General features: G+C 40.3%; 2 non-coding genes across 2 annotated transcripts; both read left to right on the top strand.

Moving 5' to 3' along the window:
• Positions 1-3,048: 3,048 nt before the first annotated feature.
• trnac-gca lies at positions 3,049-3,120 on the top strand. The gene has a single exon. It is a non-coding gene; the product is annotated as a tRNA-Cys (tRNA).
• Positions 3,121-4,018: 898 nt separating this feature from the next.
• trnac-gca lies at positions 4,019-4,090 on the top strand. The gene has a single exon. It is a non-coding gene; the product is annotated as a tRNA-Cys (tRNA).
• Positions 4,091-22,937: the final 18,847 nt, after the last annotated feature.

The raw sequence follows: 22,937 nt of genomic DNA, 5'->3' as shown, positions 1-22,937 counted from the left end.
AGCCACATCTTGCTTTTCAACTCATGATGTTTCCATTTATTTCATTTATTGTAACATTCCTCACGATGGCCTCCTGTATGTTTCTGCCTTTTCAAGCTTTTGTTGATTCAAATATGTATCAATTTCAGTCTTTCACATTTTAATCTAAGATGCTGCTGTGCAAGGTCAGTTGATTGAGTCTCAGATCCCCTGCACAATAGAAAAAAACATCTGCTCCTTGATATTAACATATATATCCATATATCCTTCCTTCATAGGATCACATGAATGTTTCACTCTCCAGAGACTCTGAAGAAAACTGTCTGACAATCCAGGCCTGGATTCTTGCTGTGTCTATGATACATGTTAAGATAAATCATGGTTGTTTCTTTTCATGAATGAAAAATGAAAATAACACACAATGAAGGTTAATATTGAATTCCTCTGTCTATGTGAGCAAGACCTATGATTAAGAACAAACTGAATGTGATTACACTGACTACGCTCTGAGGATCAGTGGATAAGAACCGGGCGGTGGGATCAGTCTTCGGTTCTGTTTATTTTCCCAGCATGGAAGCACCAGCTCTGATTGGATTACAGGTCACACCAGAAGTGAGAGCCAGGGGACCGAGCGTCCTCCTCAGAACTCGGTTTCAATTTCCCTCCTCATGCAACATTAGAGGAAACTCTCCAAGGACCAAAAGGCTGAGAATGCTTCAGCTGCTGGAGAGACAAATAAACACCACCCATTTATTATTGATCTGCAGAGAGAGTTCCCATAAGTCTGAATGGACCTCCTTCAGGTAAACAAAATGAACTGGTTAAATAAGACCAGATCTTTAGTCCAGATAAACTCCTATAATGCATGAGATAAATAATGATTATGCAAAAGGCTGCATACATGTTCTTCTTTCTCTCTTAAAAATCAATACTGGCACACTATTGTATGGCATCATGCTATGGTGGAGGAATTATTCAGATTCTTTACCTAAGTAAATAAAAACAGCTACTCAATTCTCAAGTAAAAGTCAAAAATGTCACTTAATTTAAATTATGTGGATATCATCAGCTATATATACTTAAAACATCAAAATAAAAGTGTTTGTGATTTTTTTTAAATGGCCCCTGTGAGTGTTATACTGTTATATATTTTATAATTGGATTATATTTACTTATGCATCTATGTGTAAGCAACATTTACTGTCATGTCCATGGTGGACATAGTTTTAACTATACTGTTTATTACTTAACTACTAACTGTTTGTGATCCTAACTGTTTGTTAGTAGTTAAGTATAGTTAAGTATATATATGTATATATATATATATATATATATATATATATATATATATATACTTATGTCATTCTGCTGTTTTATATGTGTTTTATATGTGGCAAATTCTTGCAACTTGATTTTGTTAAACTGTAAATGGTCAACCAGCAGCTGAGAAGTGTCAGGTTACATGCAGGCAAGCCTGGACATGTTGAACATCAATTCTTCTATTCAATATTAAGACAATAATACCTATAAACCATCTTTTATTTGTGATCGCCTGTAAGTCCCTCACAAATATCAGCCTTATGAAAGCAGATACATTTTTGTCATATACTAGTCTTCAATGTTTTACAACAGCACAAATTTCTATACACTGTAAAAAACAAAACACTTATTGTTACTGGAAACACAACATTCACAGGAGACCCTTCAGGTTTGTGGCCCCACTAAGAACTCAATAAACTCAAGGGACCTCTAAAAGCTGCTGACAACTTTCAGTTATTTCCATATCATAATGTAAATTTTAAGAGGAGTGAGGTTGGTGGTTGTATGTCCTAGAAAAAGCCTGTGAAAAGCTTCCTTATGTTGGAGTAAATGATCATTTTCTCAATCAATACACAGTCTCCTTTTGTTTGTGGCCTGTATAGCTACCTTGCTGGGATGTACAATGGGAGGTCCAACAGACAATGAAAAGAGTCATTGAGGTACTTTGAATTGTTTGCTGTGGTGTTCCCTCATCAGGCCCTTTCTTATTTAAATATGTCAAAATGTGTGAGCCATTGCAGACATGGTGTGCATAATCTGGTTTGTTTTTCTCTGCAGTCAAGGGACATTACATGTAAAGAGTTAGTTGTCACAGTTACATGACTTTAGATATTTTGGAGGATGTATCAGTAGCATTTACGTTTACTCTAACTTTCTTGGCTAAATAAACAAGCTGAGCACTCTGAGGCGAGGCCAGGAGAAAGGCACGGCTCTGCAGATCCAATGAAAACAGGAAACTCATGGCTGGTGGTTGATGTCCTATTTTAAATAATAATTGTTCCCTTTTCACTCTCCTCCCCATAACCAGGCGGACACAAGCTATTTGCATAACTGTTCAGAACTGCTTGTCACCCCCTGCTCCTGCCCTACTTCCACTCTGTCAGCCTAATGCTTCCCAGCACTCTCTCTTTGTGCCGGCTCTTGTTTTCTGGGAACATATAGTGAACATATAAATTGGGGAGACTCTAGTCTAGTCTAGTCTCCAAACAGAAATGCATTTAGTGGGACGGCCCAAATTATGACACATGGCATGGTTTCCTACTCCATCTTTTTTCTCACCAGTGTTACAGGGAGGGCTTTATGTTGTGGAACATGAAGAGGTGCAGAGATATTTTGTGTGTGTGTGTGTGTGTGTGTGTGTGTGTGTGTGTGTGCGTGCGTGCGTGCGTGCGTGCGTGCGTGCGTGCGTGTGTGTGTGCGTGTGTGTGTGTGTGTGTGTTATGGTGGAAGAATAGGGCTGTTGGATCTGATACTGTGAAATTGACAGAGCAGACAGTCACGGGACGGAGTAGAGTGGAGCTGCAGGACGAGAGAGGCTCCGGTGGGAAACTGCTGAGGTTACACTCTAGGGGTGTGATGTGGGTGTACACACATTGTGTATAATTTATCTTCTGTTTTGTCCAGAAGGAGATCTGAGTGGTTTTAGTTTAGTTTTAACAGTATATCACAGATAGTGTTCAGTGTGCATCACTTCTTTGTTGAATAACAACATCAGGTATTATTAGTATCATTATCCAACTTCTATCACCAGGGGGTATAGCTCAGTGGTAGAGCATTTGACTGCAGATCAAGAGGTCCCCAGTTCAAATCCGGGTGCCCCCTATCTTTATACAGAAGAAAAATGTACAGAATTTAGATATTGAGTTTCAGAGTTATGGAAAATAATATAAGAAGAGACTTTACTGCTCTCTGTGGGGAAATTCACTACACAACAGCATAGATATACCTATATAGTATGGCTGTGCAATGTACATAGGGGAATTAGCAAGCTATTAACTAACCAGCCACCTGCTAACTCCAGCTCCCCCCAGGACCTCTGGGCCTCGACGGTGTCGGCAGTAAATAGAGCCCAAGGGTGTAAGCCTCTCCCTGGAACGCGTAGCTCCTATGGCGCCATTTTGATGCTACCAAGCCATCACCTCCCGTTAGCATTCCATTGACTGCCATTCATTTTGACGTCACTTTGACAGCAAATAACTTTACATCTGAAGCGTTTAAAGACTCTATTTGTCCATTGTTTATTTCTAAAGAAACACGACAATGTATAAAAGGCTCCATTACCTTGTACCTCACGTTATGGCTCCGTAGTAGACATTTTTGTAAAAATAGGCTAACGATTGTGTCATGACCATGCGACTTACTGTCGCATAGTAGAGGAATTACCGTATAGTACAGGAGAAGCTCGCAGGCAGTTTCGACTCACATTAGCTGTTTAAGTTTAATTACTAATGTTAACAAGCATTTTAGTTAGCAATAATTAGCCTGTGCCTATGTTATCTCCTTACATATTCCTACGCTCTCCGTCCCTGCAAGATTGGGAATGATTGAGATTTCTCTTGGCACAGCTACCAGAAGACTTACAACTTTCAGACACGTTGCTCACGTCACATTTACGTCGTCTCTCTCAGTTGAAAAGTGCTTAATAGTGTTTAAAATAAAGCATCACTTCTTTGTTGAATAACAACATCAGGTATTTGTCATTATCCACCTTCTACCACCAGGGGGTATAGCTCAGTGGTAGAGCATTTGACTGCAGATCAAGAGGTCCCCGGTTCAAATCCGGGTGCCCCCTATCTTTATACAGAAGAAAAATGTACAGAATTTAGATATTGAGTCTCACTGTCTGCAAACATTCCCCTTCAGGAAAGGCCTGAACATTTCTGAGATGCTCAGTGCCCCCTGAGCCTCACAATATTCACTTCTGATACTGTGACACTCCCGTCAATCTTCTCGGCAATCCATTCCATTTATATTTATTTAGGATTTTATTGTTTGCTCTGAAGCCAGAGGTCTATTAGCAACCAGTAAGAGTAATTAACGTCCCTCACAGTCTACAAGATTTTAACCTTTTACTTGTTGTTTTTAAGACTTGTGGATTTTAGTTCATGTTTTTGTAATGCAGACCGGCAAAGTTCAGTCATGGCTTATTGTTTACCGAGAGTGAGCTCTGCAGGGTGATATACTGCAACATAGGGGGCGAGACACATTAAGGAGCAATGACAATGAAAAGCAGATGTGACTGTAGGGTAGTTACATGACTTTACTGCTATGTGAAAACAGTGAGAGACAATACAATAAATGCTGGCTAATTGTTGAAGACACTCTGGTAATTGGGAAAACATATAATGCTTAATATAATGTATAAGTTGTTACAGATATTTTTCCTTTTCTCAGTACCTATATTTTGTGCTAATGTTCTGTAATTTCTCATAATTTTTCCAGCTTTAACAGCTGTTATTTATTTTCATGATCCGTTAATTGCTATTATTTTTAGGGAACTGGTGTTAAATGACAACAGCAGGACTCAGTATTAAAGGATAATGTGTAAATGGGCCAAGCAGGGGTTTTGCCAAATGGCATATATTGAACATACCACCTGTCTCCACAAACACACAAAAACACACACCTTCTTCCCAGACCCCCCAACCTGGTTCACTGAGGGAATCGCTTCTTTTTGTGACTGGGATTAATTCCTGGCACCAGCTTGGCCCTGCTCCAGCCAGGGAACAAGAGTAGCTTCCATCCCACAGAGCAGCGGTTTATCTCTTGTGGTGGGTCCAACTGGGCTGATCCTCTCATATTAAGTGGATTAGCAAAGTCCTTGTTCTATTGTCAGGAGCTCATAAAAAGAATAGGGATTTAGCATGTTGGCATTTCTTTCCTGACAAAATTCCAAACTGTAAATGTAAATCATGTACTCATTGGAGAAAAAAAAGCACCCAGCCTGTGCACAATGGGGCTTCTAAAGTGAGTGAATTTTAAGTATTTCTGCACACTAGTGTCAGAAACATGATTCGTAAGTGACCTCTCGTAGTATCAGCCGTGTTTAGCTCTTGTAGTATCCGTGGGAAACTGTAGCATTAGCACTGCTTACAAGCCTTTTTGATTTCCCATGGGAGACATCGATGACAGGAGCAGTTTTGGGTGTATTACATGTCTGGGATAGTAGAGATCATGTTACAGACATCAGGCTAAATCACATGAAGTCTGTGAGGTTCTCCCTGATTGTGAACATCTATACATCAGACTTGATTTATTTTCAGATAGAACATCAATGTAGTGCCTTACAAGCATGAGCCAAGAATGTATAAAGCTATTTAATGGCATTTGCACTCCTGGAAGACTTCAAACACAGATAGTGTTAGATATCATGCTCTGCAGTCTTTTGTTAGACGGATGGCAGGTGCTCCTCCCTCCCTGTACTTTTATATTAATCTCCTTCTGAAGGCAGCCGACCCGTCACCCTTGCAGGGCTTCCATACGGGCGCCACACTAAATCACACTGTTTAATAGGAGGTGGCCTAGCCCTCACACCACCGCATGTGTGCTGAGATCAGGCTGGGCACAAACAGCCCTGACCCCGGATCAGCCCCCTGTCCCTGCTGCAGGACCAGACCCTGCACTGTTAAGCTTATGTTAGTCTGTTTCCGGCCAACAGGCCTTAGTGTGGATCTTTACGATGATGTCACTGCTATCAGGAATTTGTACTCTATTGTCTGTAGGCAGAATGCCAAGCTGAGATTCATGTGATATTCTTTTTGTTCTTTTGGCCTTATTCATTTATTTTTGCTCCAAACTTAATTGAAGCAGTTTTTTTAAAGTCAGCCTCCACTCAAAATGTGTTTTACTTACTTCACTTGACACTAGAAGGCTGTTTTCAAATTCATCTGCTGAGACAGAAAGGTTTCTCTGTACTTTTACATGTCTTAAAACATGATTAACACATCCTGAGTGTTTTTGACACTTCATATGTAACCCCAGGCTAATGTAACCCAGCTTTATAGGTTACACATATACTGTTAGGATTTGCTGTATTTTCCCTGCTCCTCTTGTTTGTCTCCCCTTATGTTTGTCTCACCTGTCTGTGTTCTGTGTGAGGCTGGGCGTGGCTATTCTGATTCCATTCACCTGCCTGTTCACTCAACCACCTGGAAACCCTCAGCACTGATTGCCATCTACTCCTGCTGCAGTACTTAACCCGGTCTCCCACTCCACTCTTCCCCAGTTCGTCATTGTACCTCAGTGCTAACGTTTGGCTCCTACCTTGTAAACCTTTTTTTTTGCTCTCTGTTTCTGCATGCTACTTACCTACCTTTTTGATCTGTGTTGTTGCTTTCAGCTCTTCCATGCTTAAACTGCCTGCTTGCCTTGCCCAGCCTCAAACTGATCTACATCCCAACCACCTCTTAACCCCGACTGCCAGTCTCCACACCCAGCTTCCATTTTTGAGTTTCCCCTTTTGTTTGTTTTTTGCATTAACCGTTTAAACCAGTCTGCCTTGTGGGTTCAGTTCTGTTTCAAAGCACAAGCTAACATACACTACTTAAGATAAAACTGAAAGCATCTTTTTTTCTTCAATTTCTGCCTTTCATCCAACTGTGTGTGTGTGTGTGTGTGTGTGTGTGTGTGTGTGTGTGTGTGTGTGTGTGTGTGTGTATGAATGTGTTTGTTGAGTGGGCTTGGCATTAAGGTTGTCTATTTAAACACACACACACACACACACAGTTACGTTTGTTCCGGCAGTCTTTTAGTCATGCAATCTACAGTGAGCCCCCCCCCCCCCCCCCCTGGCTCAGCAGGACTCGGCCCAGTATCATTAAAGTGTGTGTAGTCCATTCAGTGAGGCAGGACCGGCCCCTTGATTGAGGCCACACTTACTCACTGGCCCTTTCCCACAACCTCCAGGCACCTTGGAGGAAGTCATCCATGCATAACTGTGCTCCTTAATCAAAGGCTGAATGTCGAAGTTGTCCCGGAGGTTGGCTGCTGCAAGTACGGCATTAGCAAAGCACATGCTCTCCTTTCACAGAGAAACAATGCTGCCCATTGTGTCCAGCCACAAGTGTCTATTTTGATTTAAAAAGCAGATCTCACAAGTAGATAGACAATGACGAGAATATCTCTGACTAGAGGAATACCACACAGGACACGTTCAGGACTGCACAACACCAGAAAATTAACAAGCCCCATGTGTCAACATCATCCTTCGAGATAAGAGACACTGCATGCTTTACTGCAACGTTAAGAAAAGCATCTCCAACTAAACCGGTATCAAAGAATTAAAGATATCAGCTGCCTGGGCTGCAGATTAATGTCCTCTGTAACTGTTTTGACAGGTTAAATTTGTCTCTGTTTTGGTGTAACAAGCTCTATTGGGCCCCTTAGAGATGTCAAAATAAGAGCTTAGTATGATAAATGGATGACAGCGCCGCATCCCTGGATTTACTCTGATAAGCACATTAGAGTAGCCGTTAGTGAGAGAAAGCCTGAAACACAAGGCAGCATGCAGGCCTGATAAATGTCATGAAATCACCTGAAAATGTAATTTGTGAAATATATTTTGGAGACTGGTTGTAGCTGTGAATGCACAACAACAAAGAAAGAGTGAAATGTTGTCTTCATGTTCCATCCCACCTCCTCTGGCCTCTTCACTGGTTTATAAATAACAGTGACCCATCTTTAAATAGGACATTGTTTTGTCTATTGTCTTTCCATCCCATTGCTGTCCTGATCACTGATGCTGAAGCACTGTGGTAAACATCCTCTGACCCTCCTAACCCTCCACTCCCATAGAATCTGACCTCATGTTGTTAATCCTCAGTTACACTACCCAGGCCTCTATGTTTTTAGGAATGTGCCAAAAAAATATGGCCAAAAGTTTATGTTTTAAACAAAAGCTATTATAGACATTCACATCCACAGTTGAGTACATAAAACTTTGTGTTTTGCTGATAGGATTAATAAACTAAAGAATGGGGAAGTATTTTGACAATTTATATAAACTCATGGCCATTTTGATTAAGTGGAAACTAACTATATCTATAATGGAGAAGAAACTCTGCTGGGTCATTGTGGTGAGCACATACAGGTGCTCTTTGTACAATTCAGGTGTACTGTGCTTATTCAATCTTGTGAAGGGCTCATTACATGGGTGGAATATGGTCTCAAAAGAATCTAAAATGCAAGTCTCCTTCGAAAAACAATCAAAGGTACACTGTAGGCTTTGTGCAAAATTAAAGTTTATTTTACATGGAATACGTATTTCAAAATGACCATTGCATTGCGACCGACTTAGGTCCTCATCCTGATGAAGACTTACAGTATGTTGGTTTTGCACAATTTTGCACAAACCCTACAGTGTGACTTGGATTTCTTTTGATGGAAACTTGCATTTTGAACTTTTTTGAGAGCATATTCCCTTCATGCAATGAGCCCTTCACAAGATGGAATATATCTGTAAGTATGTTTCCATCCACCTATTTGTATGTGCATTTTCAATTTGCACACAAAAAACTAAATGGAAACATGGAAAAATTCAAAATATTGCAAAAAAAAAACGTTTTTTTACATTTGGCTGAGACCGAAAAGTTGGTGTGTTGATATTGAAAGAAAAATGCAACAATGTGTAATGGAAACAAACTAAATGAATAAACCTTACATGTTTCTCTTGATGTGCTCAACTCCTAATATTCGCATGACAGTAGTGGTTGGAAGAATACGTTCATTTGTATTTTCTTTTACCGATATTCAGGAAAATTCTCTTAAAATCAGCCTAATTTAGCCTCATTTTTGCACATGAAGGTTCCCTTTCATAAAGCCATTTTCTGTGATGGCGTGGCACTTTTTTTGCTAAACACAATTTCTCCTTTCAACATGATTTGACTCAGCATCAGACTGTTTAAGAGGAGCCTTTTAAAAGGATGTTCAGGAGCTTGGAGCAAGGGGTGTGTTGGAGTGGTGGTTCCCCATTCTTCCCATTATCCGGAGTGGAATGAAGGCCATCTATCAGGAGCCCCTATAGGTCTTTTCAGAGATGAATAAAAGGATTATTGTGCACAGACCTGTCTGTGGGTTGCTCAGACATGGGAGACAACAGATGTGTTAAACATAGCCAACTCCCTCACAAAAAGCCCAGAGAGCTGAGGCTGCATGCTCTCTAATGGAGAGGCAGCTTTATGTTAATTGCTGAATGGAGTCAGTCAAAGCTCCTGCATGCTTTTAGTGAGCACGTTCAAAGAGGAATCCCACATCATAAAGAAGACTTCACTTCCCTCCACTTTCAGGAAGGGAAGAGCTGCAAAGAAAAGGCCGTAAAAGTTTTACAAGACCTTTAACTAAACCAATCTTAAGATCCCACAAAAACCCACAGAGGAAATGCCTAATATCCAATAAAAAATCTGTATCGATATTGGTGATTCTGGCCATGGGTTTCCTCAGTTTCGGATGACCAACATTTTGTGACATCGCCCACCTTTATTTCAAATGTATAAATGTAGTTTCCTCAAAATTGCTTTATTTTTACTCAATGTTTTTTGGTTGCAGACAACAAAAGAAAACATGGCTTCCAGCTTGATAGCAAACTGTATGAGTCTGTTGCTGTTTGCCTTCTGGGGCCATGCTAACTTCCTGTATTCCTCTGGGAATCTGGATAATCCAGGGACATCACAGCTTTTTGTTGGAGCACAAATGCTTCATGTATTTATTTAATTTCAAGTTTAACGTCCTTAGAAATTTAGCAACACGCAGTGCAGCTTATACCAAAACAAACGTGAAATATCAAATGTTTTGTTGATTTCACCCAAACACAGAGCGGTTTGATTCAACTTTTGCACCCCAGTATCCTTCTGTGACACTGAAGGAGGAGGAGCAAAGGTCCCTGCATCAAACCCTGGAGCCTAAACAATGGGAGCTTGGCGTGGACAGCCTGAGGCGAAGCCATCTGCCATGGAGAGAGTGGAGTCCCTTTGTCAGCTATTGTGGAATGTGGAGACAGATTGATGAAGGCTGGGTGATTCCTTTAGGGCCTGGCGAGGCAGCAGGCAGCGCAGTGAGCACCAATAGACACCAAAGGGAACTCCCTCTTCTTCTGTCTCCACATTGACGGAGCAGTCAGACGCTACAGCCTGGGAAAATGAAAAGGGAAAAGGTTTTGAGAAGCTGATGTAATGTTTAAGAAAATCTAGGTTAGCCATGTTCTCAGCAGATGTCCCAATAAAATACCTTTCTACAAAAAAAGCTTTATTTAGATATTTTTCAGCGATAGCTTTTTCTACACTTCTTTCTCAGTAAGTGTAAGAATGAACATGTTCTCCTTTGCTATATTGTATAGGAATGTCATGCCAGGTCATGATAGAGTGCCCCTGCTTGGATCATGACCTCTAACCCTCTCAGCAGGTGTGTGTGGATGGCCTTTATTGAGAAAAGCCAGTCCAGCAGTTCACTGGCTTTTGTAGTGGGTGGGTCAAGGGAGGGAGAAGAGGGGGGGACAGGGCAGATGTTGTATGTGAAATCCCCCGGGGAAAGTGTGCCGCCAACGAGAGGAAGGGGTCAGGGCAAAAGGGCGGATCTCTGACACAACCAACACAACAGACAACTCTGGTTTCCATGGCAGCTTGCTGCATCACTAAGCCGTCTGTTCTTGAGGACATAAAATAGGACTTTAAGCTTTGGGATCACTGACAAAAAAGTCTTTATTCTGCTTCTGATAACACACAAACTCTAGAATCTGGTTTAGAATCAGGGTCCAGTTTAGATTTGCCTTGATGATGAAATGGTTCGAAGGTAAACAGGCAGAGAAACAAGCAGTAATACAGTTTTACAAATTAACATACATTTAAAATGATATATCAAAATCAACTGTGCCTTTAAAGTGCACCACTAGTGGAATACATTTAAGTATAAGTACACTGTAAACCCAGATTTAGTTGTAATTAAACTTTTTAATGGTCACTACTTATTCTTTCATGTTTTGTTAAAAACCATATTCATTACTAAATCACATTAGTTGTTTGTAATAATTAGCTTAAGTATGCAGTGCACAGATCATATTAGTAAGCAGAGATAACTAAGGATGTTAAGTTTCTGTATGGGATGGGCGGGGTCATTTAAACTGTTCTGCACTAAAGCGATGCAAAGGCCAATGGGAAAAAAATTATTGTTCTGAACGGTTTCTGTCCTAGTTAAAGTGTGTTTTAATAATGTTCTGGTAATGTTTTGGGTGTGCATTGATGTTATCTGGGTTTTAGTTTTGTATGGTTGATTTAGTGTTCATGTTTATCTCATGGATGATTAAGACTAACAGCTTATCAACATTTATTGTTGCACCATGACCGAGCCCCGGATGGGAACTGCTGGCGTCTCGGTAGTGAGAAAGTGATGAACTGCTTGAAAACAGATTGGAAGTTACTAACTCTGTCTTTTGAGTGAAACTATCCAAGCAGTACACATTGAAAAGGTACAATGTGCTATGTATATTGTGGCGTTTTCTTTTCTGGAATATATGTTATAATACGTTATTCTTAAAATCAGACTGTCATAAAGAAAAGACAATATTTATATAGACAAATTATTTCTTTAGTAGTGATAAGTAGTTTTATGTTTTAAATAATAGGTTTCTCTGCATGTTTAAAGCTATAGTGCGTAGTTTCTGTCTCCCCCATGAGGAAGCTATGACCACAAAACTTACAGCGCATCCACATCATACAAGATTAAAAATCTAAACTAGCTAACAAAGTACAAAGTAGTAAAAACTAGTTCCACCTTGAGCAACTACAATAGTAAAATGCTTTTTACACATTGATGAATCCATATTAAAAATATATTATATTTTGTAATAAGACATCAGTCAAGAGCCAGATTTTTGCTAAACGAGTACTTTTACTTACTTTATTTTTTACTTGTAATGGAGTAGGCTATTTTTACATTGTTGTATTTGTATAAATGCTCTGAATACTTCTTCCATCAGTAAAGTGCAGGGACATACTTTTTTTGTATTCGTTCTTCTTTACATATTTACAGCTAAATTAAGTGCAGTACTTGAGGAAATGTATGTGCACCATTTTTAGGAGCAACATTTGGGCATCATTCTCATCATTCCTTGCCTTAGATTGTTTTTTTCTGGTCTACTCTTCTTCAGACCACACAAACACAATGCTAAATCTTGACCAATAAACAGTGACTATAATAAGAAACTTTAATGTCTGGGGATGGTTTCAGCTGTGAAGCTTCAAAGCCGCAGGGTGCAGCAGAAATAAGACAAGATAAAAAGCACAGCTTGTTGTCCTCACTGTTTACTGTAGCTGGACCGTGAGTCATTTCCTTTGAGGTGATGGCTGCAGAGGAATGCGACTTTCTGCTGATGTCTTTGATCAAACCCTGGCTATATCAGGTTATCTCAGTGTGCACTAAATGGGCAATAAACCATTCGCTTCAGTTGGCTGAAGGATAGCCCACTGATTCTGGTGAGCTGCTGACATCCTTATTGCAACAAAATGTTGGGAGGGAGTGATTTTTATTCAATATACTGTAGCTGAAATCCTTACTGGACAGTATTGTATCACATCTTAGTGGCAACATGTTACAATAACACGTCACTGCCAAGCTTGTCAAAGAAAATGTACCCCCAGAGCTTTACACAATTACAACTTCTCAACATTGACCTTCAACATCAAAGCTTACAGAATGAATGGTCATAAAGGGCATGTGATACATTTTGAAACTCCCACAGTGTTATAATTAATAAACTACACAACACTGCAACACAAAGAACTTGTTCTTCTCGACCATTGCTCAAATGAAGAGCTAACTCGAGTAATAAAGCTATATTTATTACTCAAGGCAACAGAGATTACAAAATGTTCCACAGAAGAACTTTTAATATGTTTGCAGGAAGAAAACTTTGCCCAACTGGTGTTTTATTTTCTTTATTTTTTTCATTTTGCCAGGGGTCTCTGTATTTCTACAAAGGACCCTCTCTGCGAAAATGCTTGCAGGCCAAATGCTTGCCTGTCAGTCCTGTGACGCATGACATTTTTATAACATTACCGGGGTCACAGCCCACGACCAAGATGACTGAAGTAAATAAAAAAAAGTGGGTCAGGGCTCTGGACAAAACCTTCAGCCAGCATGAAGAAAGCACAGGTCAAATCATACTTAGATATGCATCTTCAGCCAATGGTTGGCCATAATGTTTGAAAAGAACTCCTCAGAGTCTCTGGTCATCTCTCTATAGAGCTGTTGTTGAAGAAGCTAAAGGAAAGAGGACACAAAGAGTTTCACATAATATCAGTAAATCGTTCAAGGGATTCAAAAGAATATGAGCATGCTTTTTGCTTTTTGTGTCATGAAAATACTGGCCGGGTTTGAACTTCTCTTTGTTTTCAGTCTTTACACAACCATTTCTGTCACTTTTCATGTTTGCAGCCGACCGCAACACTATTAATGCCTTCCAGAAGAGACTGTCTGAAAATATGCCCCGTTATCCACGATTATCGTGATTCGTCCCTTTCTTTGGCCGCCGGCTTTTTTTTTTTTGAATGTCTGTACAAAACGTCACATCAATCCATTCGATAGTTGTTGAGACAGTCTAGAACAAAGTGACGGACTGACAAACTAACATGCCACGCCACAAGGGAGTAAATGGAAACAGGTAGATTTGGGATTTGATTGCTTGTGTAAGTGTAACTTGTGGCTTACAAGACTTTTGTTTATGGATTATTATTATTTATACAAGAATGTGGGCAAAACAATGTGAAGGGAAACTAAATTCTTACAACACTCATTGTACACTGACAACTATTAATAAATAAATCACTGACAGAAAGGAAATTTACTCAAAATGTCGGGGATGATAAATAATCTTGACTTATCTGGAGTTCCTCTTTTCTATACAAATCCGAAAGATATGTTTCTGTATCCCTGTCTTCTGCCAAAAAGGATACAGGTCCCGTCATACTGTCATGAGCCAACATAAACATGGAAACCTCATCCCTGTCTGAGCAGAGGTGAAGGGAGGAGTCCTTTCCTCCCTCTGATTAGCAGGAAAGGGTCATCGTCCTCTGACATCTCTTTGTCTCTGCAGTATTGACGGAAAAGATCCTGATTTCCCAGGTCAATGCCGCTGCTTCATTGGTGTTGGCCAAAGTTAGCCTGACCTGGCTCACCGTGACATCTACAAATTGAGACAACATGAACACAGTCACATCTCCAGGAAGACTCCTCATTGGGATTTTGTCTTTGTAGTCTGCACGCCGTAAAATACCGTGCTGGATATTTTTTCCGGTAATATTAAAATACTTTAGTGATACAATAACATAGGCGATATTGGTATTTAGTAAATAGCAAATATCAGTTAGTTAGTGTCCTGTCCATTGTTACATATACACAGTTTTTTAACTACTCTTGTTCTGAGTCCCAAGTACATTTGACATCTTAGGATGGTCTTTGCCCATTTAAGCTATGAAAAACACGACCAGCTTTAGCCTCTGCAAGCTAAATTCAGCAGCAGTCTGGAAATATGTAAACACTGAACATCATTTGGAGGCTCTTTAAAGCCTAGAGGACGTTACTCTTGCTAATTCATGCTGTTATGTTGCATCAAGACTCCTTTGTAGATGACAAATGGCAGTTTAGAACAAAAACTCTAATTGTATTGCTTTATGTAACTTTCATAAGACTTTAGTTCAAGTTTATCCTAATAACCACATTTTACAGCTTCATGTAATTTCATGCCATCATCTTCATGAGTTGGTTGTGTTGATTGTAAAAGAAATCTCCCGCAGGGCAGAGCTTGAAAAAAAAACCTTTTTGAGATTATTCCCTGGAAAGTATCCTCGATCCTGTCTGTGTCTTGGCTGAGATTGGAATAACAGGAGAAATAGTGAGTAGAATGTGAGCAGCCCAACTCCATCTGCATGGTTTCCTCTCCAGTCTCCCTGGGTGGGACTCCCCCCTAGGCCGCTAAAATTCACACATATCTAACCGTTTCACCATTTATGCGGTGCTATGCCTTCTCAGACGGGCTAAAGTGTTTCTCAGGGTGCTGATATTAGGCACCCTCATATTCAAGGGTTTGTTGCAGTTGGGTTGCTGCCACTGGCAATATTAATCTACAGTGATGGAGCAGGAAATCAAAAATAAGCTGTAGAACACACTGAATTAGTAGAAACAGCAAGATAATCCACTTTCTCCATAACAGTAAAGTAACAGACATGTTTCTCAGCAAACATCTTAGCGCTGAGATCATGTATAAAAGAGGAAAATCATCTTAACACTAAACATTGTGGGAAACCGAGCCGTGGCTGAGTTTCATTGGCTGCTTTAATTTGAGCAAACAGCACTGTGGAACAGATTCAAAGATGCCTGTAGAAGATGGCAATGTCATTCATTGTGCAGATATTTGGTCACAGGGTTGACCAAATGAAGTGCAGACCCAATAACAATGCTGGATGAAAGGTCAGGGGATCACAGTTATTGAAAAATTCAGTCTCTTGGGAAAAATGAATGTGGGTACCAAATTTTACGGCAATCCCTCCAACATTTGTCGAGATATTTGAATAAAAAACAAACACGTCAACCTCATTGTGGCGCTTGAGGAACAGTCAGGGGTTCAATGAAGTCAATATAATATATCATCTGGGAACCATGAACGTCTGTACAAAATGTCATGCCAATCCATCTCATAATTATTGAAATATTTCAGTCTAGACCAAAGTAGCGGACCAACAGGCCGACATTGCCGTCCCTAGAGCCGCAGATAAAACATTCATGAGGACATGGATCAGCATGTGGCTTGAATTTGCCTGGTTGGCCCACTTGCCAACAGAGTCAAACACTTTCAGCCTTCATAAAGAACGGGGTTCAATCTGATGCATCGTTCAATCCCCTCAGGAAGTGTGTGCACCAGTGCAAGCAGAGGAAGTTTATTCCCGCTCCACAGATCTCTGTTTATGTTGGGGCCACCTCGCTAGGATGCAGAGCGCCTTTGATTTTCTTTTTCTTTCCATGTGTGTGTCATTAAATAAGTCACTTTCTTCCGCATGATGAGTGAAAAGCAAACAAATTGGTTCTGTTGTTATTGATGGAGCGCAGGATGTGGTTCTTGAACAAACCACAGAGATGGGTTTGATGGAAGGGAAGCCTCCTCTGTTGCTTCAGTTACTTCTGTTGCTTCAGTTACTTCGCGGTTATTTATTGTCATTACTGCAACAAACACTGGAAATAAGGGGCAACACTGTGGGAAAATGTTATGCTGTAGCTATTTTTTAACTAACAGGTACCTATTCTAATATCATGGGGTACAGAATGAACTACTGAACAACAATCTGGTGTTTGGAAGGAATTTAAAGAGGACTTATGCTGTAAGTATTTTTAACTACCAGGGTTAAATTAATGGAACTGATGTTAGTTTAGTTTAGTTCTTGCCAGTTGCCAGTCTATGATGCAGTTAATAGGCCTTAAGTATTTCCCATAACTAGTGTGCATTAGGCTCTATTAAATTTGTAAACACAATCAGTCTGTCTCTCTTTTTTAACGTATAATTTCATAAAGGTTACAAATGCAATTTTGTCCCTAAGGCATAACATTACAAAACATCTGAATTCCTTCTCTCCTCCAATTGTTGTGTTCTTTACAGATGCAATCTATCTTAAGATAAGGACATATGCTGTTTGCTTTAGTTGGGGGAGGGAATTGTAGGATTTGTTTTTTTCTTTTTAAGAATGTTTGGGATTTGCTGTTATCTCCATCATGTTTTACACACTGCAGTGAAACAGAGATGTTCTGGCAGCCAGGCACACAATGGCACAGGGTTATCAGCAGTGTCACTTCTTTGGCTTCTCCCTACCCCCTCTGTTTCTCAAGGAGGTGGTCCTGCAAAATGTGTTTTGCCTGCAGAAAAGGCATGTCAGCCAGAGCCATAACTTTCACTGAGGACATGGAGGTTGTGATCTCCATTTCCATAGTTCACAAAGACACCATTTAGATGGTCTTCTCAAGTTCTTCTTCAAATCTCTGTATAATGTCTCCATCAAACTTTCTGCAACATCAACAATTTAGATAACTGACTTCAAAACTGTGATGTCATCAAGAGGAAATCTTTTATTTTCAGTGAATTGTGAGCTTCTTATGAGGCTGAAAATCCAACTTTGTTTCTTTAATGTCACAAAGACAGAGTTCCCCTTCCTCTGTCAGTGGAAAAGTTGCAGGATTCACCAGTCTTTGATTTCTGAATTTGGTTGAGCCTTGTCCAAAAAATATATGTGTATATGTATGTAGCTCATGATTGTAGAAAGATGTTTAACATTACACATAGCATATGTACATTTCATTTAGTGTGTTGTTCTGCCAAGCTGAAAAGGCAGAAAATATCTTCCAGATTTCCTGAATCATAAAATTCATACATTGAAACCAAAAGTGAAAAAGTTAACAGAAAAGTAACAAGGTCAAATCTGTAAGAGAGTGTATGTGAGAACCAAAGACACTATTTGTCTTTGCATTGTCTAAGATGTAAATAACTCAATTTCCTTTCTCATGGTTACATATTGATTGTACGACTACAAAGGGAACACAGTTTAAGTCGCGCAGACAATGATTGGGTGTGCTCTTTCCATTTGATCTCTTTTGTTCTCTCTTCAGCTGCAATTTACAGAGGCAGGAAGATACTCTTTTTTTCTCTTCATATAGAAACAAATTATTGTGAAACTCACTTTACTTCCTTCCCTTTATGTTTGCAGCACACAACAACAGGGTTTGAAATACATCCTCATTTAACTAGATTGTCAGGGTTGTGAAGCTACAAGTATGATACGTAGCAGCCGAAGTGGGCATGTAGAGGGCAAGGAGGATCTAATCAAAAATGCTATATATTAAATGCATCATGGGAAATGTAGGATCCAGTGTTTTTGGAGCTTGACCTATATTAGGGTACAAAAAGTCAGAATATATTGGCTTCTGCTGCTTCAATTTTTATCATCCTTTTTAATCTGTCTATTGTAAGTTCTCCAACTTTATAAAGGTACAAAACCAAATTGCTGTAGGGGAATAAAGTTATACAGCAACATATTGTAGTAGTGTACTGGCCCTCCTAATTGTTGTTGATTACTATCTCTGACCGTCATAACAAGAAAATGTTTGTCTTTACAATTAATTTGTCTCATATTCGGAATAAAGCCAGCAGGGCTCAGTGAGGTCTGGACCGCTGTGACAATATCTGACTGAGATGGTGAGAACCGAGGTCACACAGGAACTGGGTGGTGTTTTCTCAGGAATAATGACTATGTGGAAATGAAAGCAGTGGAGAGCAAGAAAAAAAGACGACAATAATAACAGCAACCAGATTCTCCACTTCAACACTGTGGTTTGGTTAGGTTTGCAAGAACTGGGTTTTCAAAATGCAACCAACTTTGGTTAACCAAGGAAGCAAATTTATGATCTGACAGTTTATGAACTCATGTGGTGAGACAGGGTGAAAGGGTGGAAATAACACTTTAGAGTAATAACACCAGAGAACATCAAATTACACAATAAATGTCATTTTTGATGGTAAATATTTGTGACAGATTTTACATTACATTGATTTGTTCTGCTGTCTGAGAAAAATGTAAGTACGGTAGCTAATAAACAAAAGTCCTTTGCTCTCAAAGCTCTTCCTCTTTACATTCACTGCAATGTATAAAGGTGAAAAGGACTAACCACACTTAATTTATAAAACATAATAGCCCCAAAAGCAGCTCTAAGAATAGCTGTCCTTTAAATCAAATCAATCTGTGCCTTAAACAAAAACAACACAATATGCTGTCTGCAGGTCATGATAAGAAATGAGATCCACCAGAGGAGGCAAGATGGAGAGATCAATTTCTCTCAGGTTTCCCATGGTCCTGCCTCTCTCCAGGGAGAGCGAGCCCCTGCTCCAGCACTGCATGGGTCTCTCAACTGCCATTATCACCGATGGGAGCCACAATAGGTCAGGGAGATGAGATAACATTGTGAGCAGCGGAGCAGCAGGTGAGAGCCTCAACAGGCACGATTAGGTATCCGGGTCCCAGGGTGTAGCATTGCCTGGGGGCCTCGGGGGCCTCTGCCCTGCCATCTGCCAGGGTGAATTCCTCCTGCTGGAGAGGAACTAGTCAATAGCAGCACAAACTGTTGGTTTGGGGCGTTGCTTTGAGTTTCTCCTGTTACCTTTTATAGAGAGAAGTGCAACACTTTACAGTTCCTTTGTTACAGTCTCAAACACAAGATCAAGAATGCCTTGCAAACAAAAGACTGAAACTTCTGCTATTTGTGTGTATTTAAAATGTGAAGTTCTGTTTTTTACAGCTATAACAGAGCATGTCTGTGTATATAAATGTATTCCATCTGCAGACCAAAGTTACCCAGCATCATCCATGCAGTACTGAAAATGGCACTTGTTAGATATGCAGTCCAGATCCTGCCTGTTTTCTGGATTGTAGGCTTCTGGGCTCCAGTGTGAGGTCATTAGCCAGCGGGAGCACACCCCAGGGATGCTCTGATGACAGCCATGCTGAATGGTTTACACATGACCCGGGAGCGCTGCTGCACGCAACACCCTGCCAGCGCCAGCCCCCACTTTGATCTGACAACATGGTGTAAAATTGGAGATGCGCGCTGCACTCACACATGCCAGACATGCAGTCCGTCTGACAGACAGGCATGAACACAGCTGAACATGAGAATATTGAATTAGGAGGTGTCGTGCAAATCTAGGATGTGTTGCAAGGCTCTCGGCTTACCAGCAAGGCCAGGTGAGCGACGATCAATCAAGATTTTGTAATCGATAGTCTTACAGATATCTGCAGGAATCAAACAGCAGGTTCTGAACTTTAACCTTAATATTGTTTTCATTCACATGTGAAATTATTGTAAATAACCAATGTTTTCATAAACAGACACATTATCAGGCACACAGCTCAAAATGTGTGTGAAAGTAAAGAGGAGGAGCCGCATCTGTTAAATCACTTAAAATCAGTTAAAAAGTTCATGGTGCTGTTGCAGATATCAGACACTGATAACTGTGACCCCAACCTTTCACCTGAAAACAATAGATCTTGACATGCTCATTATCCACCATATCTACTTTCAATGACTTTAAAACATTCTGACACCAAACCCCGACAGTATAGGCCATACCAAACCACATTATGTGTGAGTAGTTTGTAGCCTATACATATGACCATTTGTTTGTGACAGAATGGAATGGCACGTTTTTTGGTATGATGTTTTCAGACACCAGTCTGTCTTTGGCGCAAGAACATTGGCTGTCTTTGTGCAGATCTTGAGGGCTGATGACATGTCCAGATGTGTATGTGACCCTGCACTGACCCTAAATGGACCCCACACTGTTCCTGCTGTGCACCCCAGCAGAAGCTGTCGGATAGTGATCAGTTTGATGGTTGCATATTATATACACGTTTGTGCAAAAACCTACTTCTGTATCTAGCACAGTCTAAAGAGGAGGCCTGTTGTTCAGTGCCGAAGGAAAACAGACCGGAGGATGAAGGGCTTTATCTGTTACAGCTCAGGCTCTTCTACACATAACATGGCTTCCATCTGTTCGGCCCATCATGTCTTCTGCTGCTGTTTTGCTGAAAAACAGTATGGAAGCCGCTGCCTCCAAACAACCCAAAACAAGGATCCAGCATGGGATTATACGACTCCCCTCCTGCTGGGCCACCAGAAGGCCCCTGTTTTGATAGTGGCCATTACCCGCATTGGAATGACCCTCTGAGCTAACATCCCTGCCATTAGATATACAAGTAAGCATGACTGAAAGTACGCTCCATGACACTGGGTAAACATGTTGGCAAACTGGAGGAATGTGAAGTGAGACAGTTTGTCTACTGCCACAGACAGAAGAGACGTCCATCCAGACTTTTGATAAATGCACGAGTGCTAACAGAAAACACATGGTTTAGCCATTTTTTATTCCCTCTTTACAGAATATAAATTATATTGTATAGACAGAGGGCCATCTCTGACCTCGTTGGCCTGGGTGGGTTGTTGACCTTTGACGGATGGAGCACTAAATATCAATCTACACTGTTCACCTTCCCCTTTTGGCGATGCCTCCATATGGAAAATTGGGTTATTAAGCAGAGCCATGAGAAGGGGAGAGACTGGCTTCTCCATCACTGAAACTCACATCACCACCTGGAGAATTGCATGGGCTTGTCTTTTAAGATGTGAGGGAGGAAGTGTGCTGTTTGAAAAATCTGAATTATAATCTATAATATGCAATTAAACCGAAAATCATTCTAGCATGGGATTTTTTTGTTGTTGCTGGATTCAGAGGTGGAAGAAAATCAAAGGGTCATAAATAGAATAATTAAAATAATTGGATAACAATGTCACTATGAAACAACAGATTTCATAGAGCCTGCCCTAACTACAAGTGTGGGAGCACTGCTGTACAGTGAGTTAAACACAGTTTAACTAAATGTTAAGACAGTTGGTCTTAGGAGTTTGATAAGACTATGATAATAGTACTGAATGACAACTTCAGTGATTAAATTAATTAATTAATGGTGAGATTCCACAAAGAACAGTTTGACCGAAGGTACTGTGAAAATGAATGATATAACCTAGCTGTCAAATTAGCTCCAAGTTCCCATAGGAAGACAATCTGGTTATAAATCTAGGACACAGCCTATATAGAGTCCACAGAAGCTAAAGTAAAGAGAGGAAAATACACAATGGTTAGCCCGACAGTTCAAAAATAACAATATTTCATTATCAACACATTAGCCTCAGGCAGCTAGCATAATGGCTAGCTTTGTTAGCAGTAAACTGTTAAAAATAGTTATACTTTTATACTGTCATGTGTTCAACTGAGTGGTATCATAAAGAAATCCTGTGGCTTGCAAGATAGTGTATGGCAACGCCACTGTGTCACAACAGTTAAGATTTACTAGAGCCAAATTATATTGCCTGGTAACACCGGTGTTTCCGCTCCCTCTGAAAAACACTGACAATCAAACTCCTACATCTCTTCTGTACCATCATTTATTGCCTATTATATCCCATTTTCAACTTTATAAAGACCACAATCTGATTTCTTCAGCTCAATTTGTGCAAATAGTCCTATCTTGATTTTTTTTTTCATTCATTCAAACCTTTATTTAACCAGGATAAATTTTAAAAAAAGTAAAAAGAAACACACATAGAGATCAGCAGATAACCACCACTTTATACTAACACACTAGCACACATTCACCAAAGTTGAACACTGTCATCTTGGGTTTATTATGGTTGCTTGGACTTTTTGAGGGATCAGACCTCTGCCCTCAAACAAACACTCTGTGGGAGCATGTATGCACTCATGTGGGCTGCTTGGCCTGCTGAGCTGTCTTGCTCCCTGGGGTGTCTGCTCATGAGAGGGCCTGTTATTCAGAGAACATCCTGAGGTCCTCCCACCCTCCCGTAGTGTCTGTGCCTATGGAGAGAGGGAGCTGGGAAAGCCCCAGTACAAGAGAGGACAATTTGGGGTTAGAAGCTGGGACTCTGCTGTTTAGATAAATGTTGTACAATGGGTGCAGAGCTGTGTTAGTACAACAAAAACAAAAGTGAAAACTGTAATTGAGGAAAATGTTTGGTTATTTTAAAGCAAACTTTCAGATGGCAGC

The sequence above is a fragment of the Sander lucioperca genome, chromosome 21 (assembly GCF_008315115.2).
Source record: "Sander lucioperca isolate FBNREF2018 chromosome 21, SLUC_FBN_1.2, whole genome shotgun sequence".
In the NCBI taxonomy this organism is placed as follows: Eukaryota; Metazoa; Chordata; class Actinopteri; order Perciformes; family Percidae; genus Sander; species Sander lucioperca.
Note: the sequence above shows the minus strand (reverse complement) of the source record. Positions and strands in the feature narration are given on the sequence as shown.